Source organism: Miniopterus schreibersii (assembly GCF_964146895.1).
Source record: "Miniopterus schreibersii genome assembly, chromosome: 2".
Lineage (NCBI taxonomy): Eukaryota > Metazoa > Chordata > Mammalia > Chiroptera > Miniopteridae > Miniopterus > Miniopterus schreibersii.
Genome location: NC_138102.1, coordinates 162,511,291 through 162,526,805, shown reverse-complemented (window position 1 = coordinate 162,526,805; position 15,515 = coordinate 162,511,291). Strand labels below are relative to the sequence as shown.

The 15,515-nt window shown below is 38.3% G+C and overlaps 1 protein-coding gene across 2 annotated transcripts in view; it reads right to left on the bottom strand.

Annotated features, from left to right (window-relative positions):
• Positions 1–15,046, bottom strand: part of EPS8 (EGFR pathway substrate 8, signaling adaptor) — a 148,919-nt gene extending 133,873 nt beyond the window's left edge. For both annotated transcript variants that reach the window (XM_081130070.1, XM_081130073.1), the window contains exon 1: positions 14,783–15,046. The gene's annotated coding sequence lies outside the window, so the exon portion shown is untranslated. The remainder of the gene's footprint in view (positions 1–14,782) is intronic.
• Between the last annotated feature and the right edge of the window lie 469 nt (positions 15,047–15,515).

Genomic DNA, 15,515 nt, shown 5'->3' with positions numbered 1-15,515 from the left:
CCACTTACTGTGTCTTCTTCAGTTTCCTTCATCAGCGTCTTACAGTTTTCAGTGTACAAATCTTTCTAAGTACATTTTGGGACAAATAAAGTCTAAGGAGCCTGTGCAACATTCTGCTACAGTCAGAAATAAAGGGTTAGAGCTCAGGAGAAAGCAGCGTCAGCTGGAAATAAAGAATTGAGTGTCAATGTTCTAAGTGAAACAATGTGAGGCCTGAAGTCACCTTGGAAGCTGAAACATAAAATGAGAGGAAGGCTGCGAAGAGAATTGTGGAAAATTTAGAAACATCTCAACTTATGAGTGTTCATATTATGAACATAACCATGAATTGAGGCCAAAAAAAGTACTGACTCCCCCTGCTACCAACAGATGGTGCTAGAACTTACTTCAGAAGAGCACATGGGAACACCTTTTAGATACCCATTCAACTCCAAGGAGCAGAGTTTCTGAATTGACTTCTAAGTGCAGATGGATAACAAATGTAGGATGTAAACCAGAAAAGGATAGCACCACAGGAGCCAAAGGAAGAGAACATTCTTAAAAAAAAAAAAAAAAAAAAAAGTGGTCATCACAAACATGAAACATGTATCCATTCAGCAAACAGACAATCTACAAAGCACTAGAAACTCTAGGTGATAAAAATCAACAGCGAACAAAACACAATCCTTGTCCTCTAAGGGCTGACAGGTAAGTGCTACAACAAAATCAAGAAAGATAAAAACCAAGTGTTTTCCACTTGGTTTGACTTTCAGAAAATTACAGATGACCTAGAGACATGAGCTCAGGCACTAGACTACAGTGGGTTGACTAATGTAGGACAAATGAGGAAGAAGAAACAGGCATAAGATCTTGTCAAGAACCTTAGCTGGGAACAAGACAGAAATAAGGCAGCAGCAAGAGGACATTAAGAGACCTGTTTCCAGATATGTATAAAACCACACTGAGCGACAGAGGAGCCCCAAGAGCTTACTATATAAACACTTATGTAAGAGGGAGAAGAATTGCAGTTTAGACTCCAAAATACATTTTATGAAACAGAAACCTAAATTATTAAAATTACATTCCAATGTTATTGATATTTTATTATTAATGATTCTCTGAATTCAATTAAGTCAAGTTTAAAATCAGAAGGCAATCATGAAGCCAAAGAACTCTGATCATCCTCAGAGGAAGAAGGAAAATGAAAGAGATAACTTGATGCAGTTTGGTATTAAAGATATGCATGCACCCTGGCCAGTGCAGCTCAATTGGCTGGGCGTGATCATGTGCACTGAAAGGTCGCTGGTTCAATTCCTGGTCAGGGCACATGCCCAGGGGCATGCAGGAGGCAGTCAATTGATGTTCCACTCCCACATCAGTGTTTCTCTCTCTCTCTCTCTCTCTCCCTTCCTCTCTCTCTAAAAATCAATAAAAATATGTATTTTAAAAAAAGATATGCATGAGCCCAATTACCTGTTACAGGGAGATGCATAAAATATTTTAGAACTGGGTTTATGAGCCCCTTCAAGAAATGCTGGAGAGGTCAGAAAGTGTTGGGGGTAGGAAGAGAGATATAATGTGGCAGAAGCAAATAAGTATCCTGAGTACAAGTCCTAATTAGAAAAAAGAATGTGGTTTAAGTCTAGCTAACATAAGTCTGTATCAGTTTAATCATTGCATCAAATAATCTCAGTACACCATATTTCAACATATCATATGAATTATATACATGAGAAAAAGAAGTTCCTAACCATGTCTAGCTAGCATATATAGAGGCAAAATGGCAATTAGACATCCATATTCAACCAAACAAAACTAACTGATTCACACTGGTGTCTAAAATTCTCATTTTTGCAGTAGCAATTTATAAAACTTGTAACAAAGGCTGAAATCTTATGTGACTTTAATAATCATAATCAACTACATGTATTCATAAATATTTGCTTAATGAGAGAAAAACAGCCTCCTCTTATTTGGACAGAAGAATTGCTACCAGAAATGTGCAAACTAATTTACTGCAGAAGAAAAACATGGAAACGATTTTACCAACTCTTACCAATACATTTACATACTACCTTTTTCTTTAAAAAAGAAAAAAAGGCTTCAAAAATAACTTTCACTATGCCATCAATTTTTTTAATCAGATTCTCTGGTAATGATTTATTTGAGACACATATAAGAAGGAATAGCCAAAAGGAGAAAAAAATAAATTTTCTTTTAGAACAAAAGTGCTTCTATGTTATGGATTTGGCAAAACTGCAGAAGTGGATTTATATATCTACCCCTCCCTCCTCTCCCCTACTCCCCTACTTGTAAACAAGTCTCATGTTATTTAAGCTAACAGCATATAGCTGTAACTCTCTAAGCAGACAGAGCTTGGAAAATTAGGTCACAGGGTTGTCATTGGGACTCCAAATCATCTGTCTGGCAAGTCTGTATGACTCCCTCCTCCCTGTGATCCTGTTATACACTGTCCAATAGGCAAGATAAGGGAAAGGTCATCAGGGCTTTCTGTAATAGCTATAAAAATAGCTGGTCCAAATCACTAAGAATGTGGGAAAACTCAGGAGCTGTTAACCTTCTACAGTCAACACAGTAATCAGTGGTTTGATAAACAGTAATTCAGAACTTTCTTTGTACAGAGAAATTATTTTTTTTAGTTCAGTGCCAATCATGGTCCAACCCATACATGCTTATGATTTAAAAGCATTTCTTGATTCTGTTTCCAAACAATTAAGCTCTTTGCAATGCAAATAAAGAAGTTTTTTGAAACAGATAGTTATGAATCTTTCATTCATAGTAGCTCACTAGAAACACATGAGCCAAACACATTGTGAGGATCATTTCAATGGTGTGTAATCTGAGAGGTGTGTTAGAAAGCATTTGGTCCACTAAGGGAGGAGTTGTCCACATTTTTCTTTCTTGTAAGTAAAGTGCAAGGCAATGTTGCTTCATATGGCAGTCAAAGTTATGCACATTCCAAATTCAAGATAAGGGATATTTCCCATCTCTACAGATCAACACTTTACAACCAGCCTGAGGTTGTCAGTATGACCCCACATTATGAATAATGGCTTCTTCATTCCTCAGTTTCCAGTCTGACCTGATCATAAATTGACCTTAATAGTTGAAAATCTTTCCAAAGGAGCACTGGTAAACTAAAATTTTCCCCAAAGCTGTTCATAAATAACAAATGTTCCTTTGTGGAATTATTGTAAAAGTATACATAATTTGGAAACCGAATTATATAAAAATCCACAACAAAGGTACATGTAAAAAAAATATATAATAAAGAATGTGAATGTCTTCTCTCTCTTAGAAATTAAAGAGAAGGAAGGAGGGAGGGCAAGAAGGAGGGAGGGCAGGATGGAGAGGCCAGAAAGGCTGTTCTTTATTTTACACATTTTGTATTGTTTACCTAGCGTTGGATGCTTCTTTTATGTTTTTATGCCTCTTTTAATTTAGGTTTCTGCCATGGTACACTCAGTAAGGATAGGAATCTTGTCTGTCTTGTTAATTACAGCATCTTCATTATTTATGTCTAGCAGTTAATAGGCACTTATTTAATATTTTTTATTGAGAGATAAATTTCACTAACTGAAAAAAAATTAACTTCTATCAAATAAAGCTGTATATGTCCAGGACTGTTAGATCAATAAATTAGATTGGGCTGAATAAAGCCAATGGGCATGCTATTGGTTTAGCCAAATCCCTAATCTCACATAACTATCTCATATCACAAGCTGGAGAAAGTTAAAGTGGATCAAACAAGATTACCACTATAACAAACAAAACACACCTTCACGTACAAAGGACAGTTTAATATGTATTTTATTGTATTCCTATGTATTTGTGTACACAAACCTCTTCTATAGTTTTTCTTTTAAAGACATTTTACCCAGTATTATCCATTCCAGCCATTGCTCTGGTTGACAGCAGTAGCAAAAATTTAGTAAGAGTATTAGAAAGGGGGAAATAGGAAGCTGAAATGATCACAGCTAGAAGCTTTTAAAGAAAAAAGGCACTGTTGGCTGAGTTAGTTTCTTTGGTCTTAAAAATCAAGCCATGTTCTCAAATCAAAACCCTTGCAAAAATCTAGACTCCTGTCCTCCTTTGGAAGAGAGAAAAACTCAGCAGGCTTGGATCAGCTGCTTAATCTAAAATGCTTCCCCCAAATTCACATTTGCTCTCTCAAACACGCAACTAGATCAGTCTCCATGGAGAGCAAGCATTTGTTTCGCCTAATGTCTAAAATTCAACTGATGTCCACATTACCCTAACGAAATCAGTATTAGCTAGAAAAATCTGGCTGTTAAATCTTGCAAGAATAAGAATGTCTGTGTTTGGAATCCTAACCTTTTATTTTGTGTCTATTTATTGAGTACATATTTAATATATACTTCTATCAAATAATACATTGCTCTTTACAGTATTTAATAATCAAAGTTCCCCATATGTAGCTCATGAATGGCACAGCAGTGATTAAAATGGCTTACAGATTTCCTGAGAAATATTTGTTTCTACTTTGGTTACCGCAAAGCTATTTCAATTATCTACCATATACTACCACAACTAGTTTTTCCCATCATTTCACCACTTTATCCATTAGTCTGGAATCTTTTAGTTTGATTATATAAACGCCTTTGAAAACCATAAATATAACACAAAATATCACTGGTAGCCATTGAGTTAAATTATCCTGTATTCTCAGGTTTTCTATTCAGTATCACAGTGATAGCTCATGACTTCACTCTTCAAATATTCTATTAACTACCTGGCAGAGAGAGAACTTGGAAATGACTATAAGGTAACAGATATAGGTGGAGTGGAGGAGGCCTTGGAGATAAGAGGAGACTTTTATTCCTTTTATTCCTGTTTGAAGAACCTTCAAAAGGTCATGGAGTATGAAATACCATAAAATTATTTTTTGTATTATATGACTTCACTTGAGATATTTATAATTCAAATTCTAAAATTCCCTACATTGTTAAGGAGCTCCTACAAAGCAAAATGTTAACAAAAAGTCAGTAGCATAAATTCCAATATACAAACAAAACCACGGTGGATCTTTTCTAATTAGCACAAAAACTGAATGGTATTAAGATGTATTCCAGTTAAAGTTAATCACTGTTAATGTATTTATTTACTCTGGACAAATCAAGATTTCATTATCTGCATAATGAGACTTTACTACTTCCAAAAAAATTTACTTACTACCCAAATAAAATGAAAGTGATGAAAGCTTCAATCATTTCTTTGTTTCACACCCTCCAGCAGCCTAAACTTCACCTCCACTGTGATAACTACCATGAATGTCTCTTTTATTCCGATTTCACTCTCCATGACTGAGGTCTCACCAGGCAGTGAGAAAGAGAACAGTAACTGGAAAGATTGCAAAGTTATGAAAGATACATTTTCAACTAAAGTTGTCTGAGGATTGAAAAAAGCTGTCAGCCACTGGGGCTAGAGGATGGGATAAGCAGGGAGGAGCGAAGCAGGATGGAGAAGGGGTGTCAAGGGAAAACCCACATGATCCTTTATCTGCTTCAAGATTTTTATAAGTCTATTTTCTACATGAGATCATGGAAGTAGCAAGTCTTAAGATAGTGAGGAAAATGTGAAATGCAGCCAAGTACATGGATGTTGTAGTAAAAATGGTGCTTACACTTTGTTTCAATAATTTGGTTAAAAACATAGAAATATTAAAATAATATGAAAAGAAAAGATACTTTATAATTTTACAAAGATAGCAAATATACTAATATACATATAATACAGAACTGACAATTTTTATATTATTCTTTATATATTGTTGTTCAGGTTTGGCTATGACAGTTTATTTATTTTAAAATAGAAGGTGAGCCCGGCCAGGCATGGCTCAGCGGTTGAGCATCGATCTAGGATCCAGGAGATCGAGGTTCCATTCCCAGTCAGGGCACATGCCTGGGTTGCCAGCTTGATCTCCAGTTGGGGAGGTGCAGGAGGCAGCCAGTCAATGACTCTCTCATCATTGATGTTTCTATCTCTCTCTCTCCCTCTCCCTTCCTCTCTCTGAAATCAATAAAAGATATATTTTAAAAATAAAATAAAATAGAATATAAGACTTTAAGCAAATCTGTGAATTAGTGCACATTAAAATCTTTATAAGGTTATTTTCCTCAATAATTAAAAACACTGTCTTTAATATACATTCTTCAGGCATACATATTAATTCTAGACCTTTACATGCATGAGTATCACAAGAATAATGCTATAAGATTTGGCCCAATGACTAGATTTTTATCACAGAAAGAATTCCATTGCTTTTAAATTATTCAGAACCTAACAAGGCCCCATAGAAGAGATAAATAAAAGAACTACCAACAAAATTAGTATTGTCCCTAGATTGAAAGGATCCTGAGATGTAAAAAAATTTTAACACTAGTTGTAGTACAGAGTACTGAAAACAAACACACTACACATCAGGAGTTCTGATAATGTAGGCAAACACATTAAAGTAATAAGACAACTCAACCTTGAGACAGGGTTTCTAAATCAGTATTTCTAAACTAAAGAGTACTATTTTTAAATCCCAATATACAGTTAGTCATAAAACAGTTCAAGTTTTGAAAACACACTGGAAAGAGAAATTGGCGCGCGCGCGCGCACACACACACACACACACACACACACACACACACCCCCCCCCACACCCCCCCCGGAGCATGCTGTTATGTAGCAGCGGGGCAGAGGGGTGAAGGAGCAGGGATGTACAGATAATAATGTTCTATTTTCTTCCATTTATGAAAGTTAAACGTATCCTCCCTTTCTATCACAAGTATATCTTTCTTCACATTTAAAACCATCCATCTTATTGTCTCTTCATGTCTAAAATTATTATTCAACTTCAAATGTAAAAATTATTGTAGAATATTAAATAAATTGTATTCAATGTCTTTTCAAAAGTGACAAATTTCACACAGACTTTTCTTTACAGAATTGTTTTGCCACTTGTACTTTAAAAAGGTATATTATTTCCCAGAGAAAAACAGAAATAATTATAATATCACAAAACATTAGAAATATTAGAATCAACAGAAAAAAGTTACAGGGCTTAATGATCACAAATATTTCAGACAATGGAAACATTCTATTGTTGCACTAAACCAATAAATATATCAATAATATACATGTATTTCTAGAATAAGAAATAATATGCTAACAGTGCTAATAAAATCTTCTAAATAAAATGAAATTCATATATCAATAGCCTTCCATAAAAAGACTTTAAAATTCTTTTCCCTCTCTTTAAGATTTTTTTCCTTCTATTGATCTTCATCTTTTCCTACTTTTTTCCTTTTCTTCTTCTCCCCTTCTATTAAAAACAGTTTTTCAACTATAGAAATCTGACCTCTTATCAAGCACATAAAATGACTTTAGTGCATTCCTACGTATTACGTTTCGAGTTGTGGTCAGAAATGGTCCCGGTTCTTAGAACTCCGAGCTGGTTAGAACAGGACTAGCTGATGCCTCTGTGGGATGTGACACTCTAAGGAGCGTGCTACTCAATATGACCACAGTTTGAGACAGGACCTCTGATTACACCCAAAACACACAAGTCCTCTTCCTTAAGGAAATCATGGGGGTACCACAGGACTGAAAAAGAACACAAGAATTTACCTACTGCATAAGGACTATATTCAGAAAGTCATAATATTAAGAGGAGGCTCATGCAGTTTTAAAACATGTTTGGTATCTTTATTCTCTCCTACCACAATGTAATGAATACTCTGTTGTACTGTTACTTATAAAAATGAAAAACAATTGGTTGTTCTGCTCTTTCTAACAATCCTGTAGGTTCTGTATGTGAGAAAGTGCACAATTTCCCACCACTCCCATCATGGCCACCCATCCTGCACATGTCAAACATTTTCATCTTCCTGCCTGGAATGCCCTAGAGTCCCAACTCATATTCTCATCCTGGGCCTTAAATATTCATCCTAGAAAACTCAAATGCCACGTCCTATAGTAAAGACTTTTCTGACTCCCTCAGCCAAAGTGAGTGTCTCCTTTCATTAATGTGCTGGGATATACATTTTTTTTTTTTTCATTTAACCTACATCTCAACAACTGTGTTAAGTAGGTAGCCTAGTTTCCACTTCTTAGCTATGAAAACTAAGGCAGATAAGATCTCTCTGACTTCAAAGTCTATTACTTGTTCATTTGTTTAATCTATATTCCCTTTAGTTCCACACTCTACTGAAATGCCTGCTTCCCTCCACTTTTTGGGTTCCCTGAGGACAGAATGCAGAGATCCTGTCTTACTCACCTTTACAGTCCCAGTGTCTGGCACAGAAGAGATACTCCATAAACGTGGAAGCGAGGGAGGGGGGAAATGTAATAATGTTCAGCCTCCTCTGTGAGGAAAAACTCATCCCCTTCTAAACATTCTAAACATGTATCTGTTAAAAGTGTGACAGTAAGTGCTAATTTCATTGAACAAACATTTTGCGACTATATTATCACATATGATGTGATGTGCTTAAAGATAACTGAGACTTAGTTCCCTGCCCTCAAGAAACTTATAATTCAGTGGGAGAAAGGGAAAAACAACTACCTAGTACTACCATTACTTGTTTCAATTTTCTTAATCCCCCCAATTTCCTCTCTTTAAAGGAACCTCATTTTTTTTTTTTCTTTTTCTTTTTTCTAACCTGAATGTCCATCAATAGGGATTGAAATGAGATGTGTGACTGAGGGCTGGAATAAAAACAAGTCCAAATATATTTGTAGGAAAAAAGTAAAAAGTTTGTATGACCCATTTGAGGGGCAGGTGGTTAAAGGTACTTGGATATCTAAGTAGATATCCAGCAAGGGAAATAACTTAGGACTGCTCACCCTCCACTTTCAAGGGGGGATGGTCATGTTCTACATCTTTTGTTGTTGTCTTTTTATTGACTTTATTGGGGTGACCCGGTTAACAAAATTATACAGGTTTCAGGCGCACAATTCCACAGTACATCATCTGTGTACCGTATTGTGTGTTCACCACCCCAAGTCAAGTCTCCGTCCATCACCACTTATCCCCCGTGCCCTCCACCACCTCCTCCTTCCCCCCAGGAACCATCACACTATTGTCTGTGTCCATGAGCTTGCTCTCTCTCTCTCTCTCTCTCTCTTAATCCAGGACATCCCGATACTATCCTGACACTTTTTAATTTATGAGACACAGCACAGCCAAGTAAAAAGAGCATGGGTTTTGGAGTCAGAAAGATCAGGGTTCCCATCTGGACTCTGTTCATTTCTCCCCGTGCGGGCTGTAGACAGTCACTTTATCTTTCTGGGCCTATTTCTTACCTATAATATGGAAATAAGGAGACCTGCCTTAAAGAACTCTTGTAAGAATTAAAAGAGATAATGTATATAGGACTTAACGGTTATAAAATTAAGTGCTAGTTTTATTATGTCAGATCTCTCGAGATGCTTCTTGGAGGCTATTGGTTATAACTGTAATATTACAATATAAATACTTCTGGTCCCAATACCAATAACACAAAGTATTTATTAAAATAAAGGTATTGGAGAAAAGCCATTTGTTGCAAGAGTAGTGGCATGGGTAGCATTCAAGAACACATAGTTAAGTCTCAAGTTTCTAGATGGTACATATGTCATCTGCTTCTTCTCGGCATACACCCTGCAAATCCCTTATTTCAGATCCTCTTTGTGAAAAAAGAAAACTTTATTTCCATGGTTAGATCTAAAAGAACTGAGAGATATTACTCATATTAACAATTCCATTTTCCACAAAGAAAAATCACTGAGTTGTGAGGAAGAGGGAAATGAATTACAGTTTGTCCTCAATATTCATGGGTTCTGCATCCATGGATTCAACCAACAGATGATCAAAAATATTCAGGGGAAAAAAAGGTAAGTTGCTGATGTGTACTATGTGTTAGATGGTTGCATCTATACTGAATAAGCCAGACTGGAAGAAAATATTTGCAAAACACATATCTGATAGAGTGCTTGCATCAAAAAAAACATATAAAGAATTCTTAAAACTCAACAATGAGAAAACAGACAACCCTACTTAAAAAATGGACAAAAGTTTCAGAACAGACATCTCACCAAAAAATATACATATGGAAAATCGAATATTAAAATAGGATTGACATCACATCTCACTAAGGAATGGCAAATTAAAGCAACAATGAGATATTACTACACACCTTTTAGAATGCAAAAATCAAAAAACAACAACAACAAAACCTGACAATATCAAATGCTGACAAGGATAAGAAAGCAACAGGGACTCTGTTAAACTACAATAAGATATAAATAAACCTTGAATGCATATCGCTAAGTGAAAGAAGCCAGTTCTGGCAAGGATGTATAATTACAATTATATGACATCTGGAAAAGATAAAACAATAGACGGTAAAAAAAAAAAAAAAAAAAAAAATTCAGTGTTTTCCAGGGGTATACGGTTAAGGGAGTGATAGGTAAAGCACAAGAGATGTTTAATGTGTTGGAATTATTCTGTATGGTACTTTGATATTGCAATGATGGACACATGAAATTATGCATTTGTCAAAATCCATAGGACTTTACAGAACAAAGAGTGAATCTTAATGTATTCGAATTAAAAAATAATAATTTAGAAGGTCAGAGGATCCCAGGATGGAATGCAGATTGTGACAATAGAATCAAACTGCATTATGCATTTCTGCAGCAACCTCATTAAAGGAGACAGGAGGAAAAGGAGCCTGTAAGACTAAAAACAAAAGGCACTGCACATAAGCACTGTACTCTAATTGATAAAGTGTTTTCCAGTGTCTGTAAAGGGAGTACAGGCAAACAATTTCAATACTGCTATACATATATAATGGAACTGAACAATTAAGTAAATGGATGGTAAATGTGGGAGCCAGCTTTCTTCTCACTGGAGTGAGTTTACAGATAAGCAAGGGGAGAAGGCCAGAATGATATAGGTGGTAATGGATTAGGTAGAGTAAGAGACATCCATATGAACTCATATTTAGCTTAAAGGATACACATGGTTACATAGTGAAATATGTATAGATGAGTGCATATACATGGGTTTGTACACACACATGTATTTCCTGCTGTGTCAGATGAGAGGGCCTAGAAGTGATACACCAGTAGCCACAAGAACACCGAGCACCCATATCTTGGTTTCTAATACCATTTCCCAAGAAAATGAACCAAATTCTTTCTGGCTGAATCTAGGACTGGGGAAGGAAAGAGAAATATACAAGATAAGCCTGGAGCATCTTTTAATGCTAAAAAGGAAGTGATTTTAAAAAAATGATGGAGCCAACTGAAAGGGTTCCCAATAGTCAAAGCAGAAACAATTTGAGAAACAAAATAAACTAGTATTGGATTATAACCCAAAGTGTAAATGTAATATATACATTTTTTTTACAGTTGGCTCCATACATTTTACATTTTGGCTCCATCAAAAAAAAAAAATTGTATATATATATATATACACACACACACACACACACACACACACATATATATATATCCATTAGTCCAGATCAGTATAGTAAATAATTGAGTAAATACATAAATGGGGAAAAGAGACAAATCTGTCATGCAGAAGAATGCCAAATAATTTATATAGATATTCCACCCTCGAGGAGGAGAAGGATAACTCTCCACTCCTTAAGTATGGGCTGTGCACAGTGACTTCCTTTTAAGAGTACCACCTGAGAAGAAAGAAAAGAATAACTTTTCAGTGCAGAAGCCTAACAAACACTATCTCAACCAGATGATCAAGATCACTATCAACAGTGATAAATCATATTGATAGCACGTACTCTTTTTATGTCATAATAAAAAGCACTTTACCTCTGTGATCTTCCTCCACAAAACCCAAAACCTCAGTCTGATCATGAGAAAAACATTAGACTAATTCTAATAGAGAGGCATTCTAAAAAATACCTGACCATTACTCCTCACAACTGTGAAAGTCATCAAAAACAAGGAAAGTCTAACAAACTGTCACAGCCCAGAAGAGCTTAAGGAGACTTGACTATTAAGTGTAGTATCCTCGGTGGTAGGATCCTAGAACAGAAAAAGGGAATTAGATAAAAACTACGGAAATCTAAATAAAGTATAAACTTTAGTCAGTAACAATGTACCAATACTGATTCATTAGTTGTAACAAATACCAATGTGAGATGTTAATAAGAGGGGGAATTGGGTAGAGGGATATATGAGAAATCACTGCACTAACTATATACATATTTTTTCTGTAAATATAAAACTGAGCTAAAAGATAAAATATATTTTTTACAGTCTCGTTTAAGAATGTATCTAGAAAACACTGAAGATGTTGTAATGAAACACTGAAGAACTTCACAACTTCCCTGCATATATTAAACTTAAAATGTTTACAACTGTTGTCACAGGATTTTTTTTTAAGAAAATATTTTTCAATCACTAACAGCTGCAAACAATTTCATGCAGTAATTCCCTGCAGGAGTGTATATAATAGCTGAAGTACTTTAACTAAAATTCCACTTTCCCCCCTTACATACCATTGCAGATGTCTGAAAGTTTATAACCTATCATTAACTTGTGTTGTTTTCTGATCATCTAAATAACTACCAAATATGCTTACTACAACTCAGAAAAGCTAATCCAAATTTTATATAAATCAAATCAGTGCTAAAATACACAACAAAACGTCAAGCATCCAAAGAGAGACTTGAGAAAAACTATCATCTTTTATTCTGAATACTATATTTTTGTATATAAACCATGGTTCAAGTGAGCTGCTGCAGAATTCATATAGGTAAATGAAGAAAACAGGAGAGTCAGTAGAAGAAAATGCAGTTGTGAACATGTGCATAGTATAGTGTAAGGAAAAGATAGGACTAGGATTTTAAATGTATCAAATAAAAACACTGAAAGCAAAGAACAGAAAACCTATGTCAAAGCATAGAAAAGGGCAGCTATCTGAAAAGTATCAGCACAGATTAAAAATTTAAAGCAAATAAAGCTAGAAATAAAAGCAAAATGAAATTTTCACATTTGATCAGAAACAAACAAAGTGTTCAAAACTAGACATTAGATTCCTGATAGGAAACAATAAACCATTTTGGGGAAAAAAAAAAAAAATCACCCTAAATACAACTTAAAGTGTTCCCCACTAAAGAGCTGAAAATTACTATATAATGATATTTAATGACATTGGAAAGTGGAAGAAAAAAAGATTTCAAAGAAAATATACCAAATATTATAAAAAGTAGTATCTCAGAATAGTGGAATTAAAAGCAAGCTTTCTTTTTTCTTTTTTTTCCCTGCTGTGAAATGAATGCCTTGTGGAATTTTTGAAAGTCTTAATCTATGAATTCTGCACTAAAGGCATTCTATTAAATGTCATTACCTTTGTGATACATTCTAGTCTACCCTTCACATGGCAAATTTACAAAGTGCATTGTTTTTCAAATTGTAAGTAAAAGTGTGAACCCATGACCAAAAAAATTTCCAGACCAGCAACTTAGAAGCTATAGCAATACACCCCGAAAACTACAAGTCAAACTGAAAATCTATACTAGGTGAGAGAGGATGACACGGACTTTAATTTCACTGACCGCATGATCTAAATTACGAGTGCACACTTTCCAAAACCCACGTCGCCGTAGCAAGAATAAGGGTATCATTTCAATGGAAATAAATGAGGAGCGATACACAGCACAGTTGCCTTAACACATATATGAAGAAGCCTTCTGGAAACCCTTTCTCCTATCTCCCCAGAATAACAAAGCCAAAAATCGAGCTATCCACATACATCTAGAGCCAACTTTTATCAGAACTCTTAATAGATTAGCTATTCCCCTGATCATCTAAGGCAAGAACTGAAACATGTCAAAGAAAAGCAATAATGCATGTCATTGAAATATATTTTATAAAGGCGGATTCCCACCCTACCGCTCTACGGCTCTGGACGTCTATTCATTTCAGATCCTAACACCGCAGCGCCCTGTCCCCAAAGAGGTCCCAGCAGGGCTACGGGAAAGGCGGGCCTGAGAAACGACGCAAAGGGGGAGAACAATTGGTGCAAAGATTCTGCAGACAGGTTGCCCTTCCCGGACGGGAAGGGAAAGCCAGCGGGCACAGGAGGGGCCAGCGGGTCTGCAGAGGGGGGGGAACCGCTCCAAAGGCGAGAACCGACAGACACCGGAAAGGCCCTCTTCCCAGAAAGAGTAAAAGGATGAGCAAAGCGGAGCAAGCTGGAAAAAAAAAAGGAAAGTCAACAGGAATGAGAAGTGACAACTACTCAGATATAATGAGCTATATTAATTTGAGGAGACAGGCGCTGCTGAGACCCTGTCCCAAAATGTCAATCTGAAAAGAAAAAGAAAAAAAAAAGTCCCCATTTGGGGGGTGGGGAGAGTGGCCCTGGAAGCCTCAAGTGGAAGATAAACCGTGAGAAGAACTACTCGTTCTGGAGTCGCCCCACCGCGCAGATAAGCGCAGGTGTATCTGCGGAAGCTCAGGTTACCAGGAACTACCAGCGACGCGCCGAGTCTTCCCCGCCCGGCCGCCGGGGCCGGGGGCGCGGGCGCGGGGCGGCGGCCGAGGTGGGCACGGGCGGCGGGCGCCCCCGGACCCGGCGCGCGGACGCGCACACCTGGCTCCGCCACCAGTTGAAAGCCCTGAAAGTGAATGAAGGCGGACGCGGCGCCTGGCACCGCTCCATCCGAGCACACAAAGGCGGATTTTTAAAACCGAGGGCGAGTTCCAACCGTCGGACCCCGGCGGGCGCGTGTCACCGAGGGGCTCTTACCTCGGATCCGCCTTCGGGGCCGCGGCTTTCCCCGGAGGCGCCTCGAGCCCACACGAGGTAGGAGGTGGCCCAGAGAAAGCCTCCGGCCCGGACGGCGCCCTCGCGATCCTCCGCGAGCCGCCCAGCCGCTGCCTGCGCCCCGCGGCGGGGAAGCGATCCCCGGGACCGGCCCAGCGCCGACCTCGCGCCCGCCGACACCGCCTCGCCGGCCGCCGCCAGCGAAGTGTGGAGCTGCCCGCCCGCTCCCGGCTCCCCGCCAAAGCCGCCCGCGCCGCGCATGCCCAGTGCCCTGGGAGACGCGAGCGCGAGCGCGCGCGCGCGGCCGGGAGCGAAATCCGCTCTCCGGGTCTTGCCTGCAGCCGAGCCGCGGAGTTTCTGGTCGACCCCCAGCGCCAGAGGCAAATAGGCGAGCGGGACCCGGTGGGCGGGAGAGGGACCGAGGGCAGCTAGCAAGGCACCCAGGTATCAGGGCTGCGATCAAAGCCCGCCCTGGGGCGCCGGCCGCGGACGGGTTCCAGAAGTGCCCTGGCTGGACTGACTGGCAGCTGGGAGCTGCGGGTGGAGGGTCGCCCCCGGCAGGGTGCTGGTTCACGACGCCAGCCACCTGCCTGCGGCTCCGGCTTCCCTCTGGAACCCTCCAGCCTGTTCCCCCTTTTGTCGCTTTCCTCTTTTTTGGTCTCCAACTTATTCTGTAAACTGGTGGCATCTCAGGGCCTGGGAGTTTCTACCCTGG